Source organism: Orycteropus afer, unplaced genomic scaffold (assembly GCF_000298275.1).
Source record: "Orycteropus afer afer isolate SDZICR_OR568_19922 unplaced genomic scaffold, OryAfe1.0 scaffold00622, whole genome shotgun sequence".
Classification (NCBI taxonomy): Eukaryota; Metazoa; Chordata; class Mammalia; order Tubulidentata; family Orycteropodidae; genus Orycteropus; species Orycteropus afer.
In genome coordinates this window covers 1,013,834-1,014,333 of record NW_006922209.1, presented here as the reverse complement: position 1 = coordinate 1,014,333, position 500 = coordinate 1,013,834, and positions in this window count along the sequence as shown.

Sequence of the window (500 nt, the reverse complement as noted above, 5' to 3'; positions counted from 1 at the left end):
AGCAAATTGTATCCCGTTCAACAGTTTATACACATTTTCTTTCGTGAGGTTATTGCAGTTCCCTCAGTGTTCAGAGCATGCTTCCCACTTCCTCCCTGGGTTCCCTGTTTCCGTTCGCCCACATTTCCTACCCTTCCTGCCTTCTGGACTTTGTGTTCTGGGGCAAATGTTGGCCTTTTGGTCTTGTATGGCTGATTGTTAAGGCACTCTGGTGGCATAGTGGATAAAGCATTCAGCTGCTAATCAAAAGGTTGGTGGTTCGAACCCACCAGCTTCTCCTTGGGAGAAAGAGTAGGTAGTCTGTCTGTCTCTGTAAAGATTTATAGCCTTGGAAACCCTGAGGGGCAGTTCTGTTCTGTCCTAAAAGGTCACTAGGAGTTGGAATTGACCCAATGGCAGTGGGTGTTAGTGGGTTGATTGTTCTAAGGAGCATATTCCTCATGGGGGTTAGTGTTCACTTTATAGGCTGGTCTATTGTTTCGCTGAAAGGTGGTCCCCAG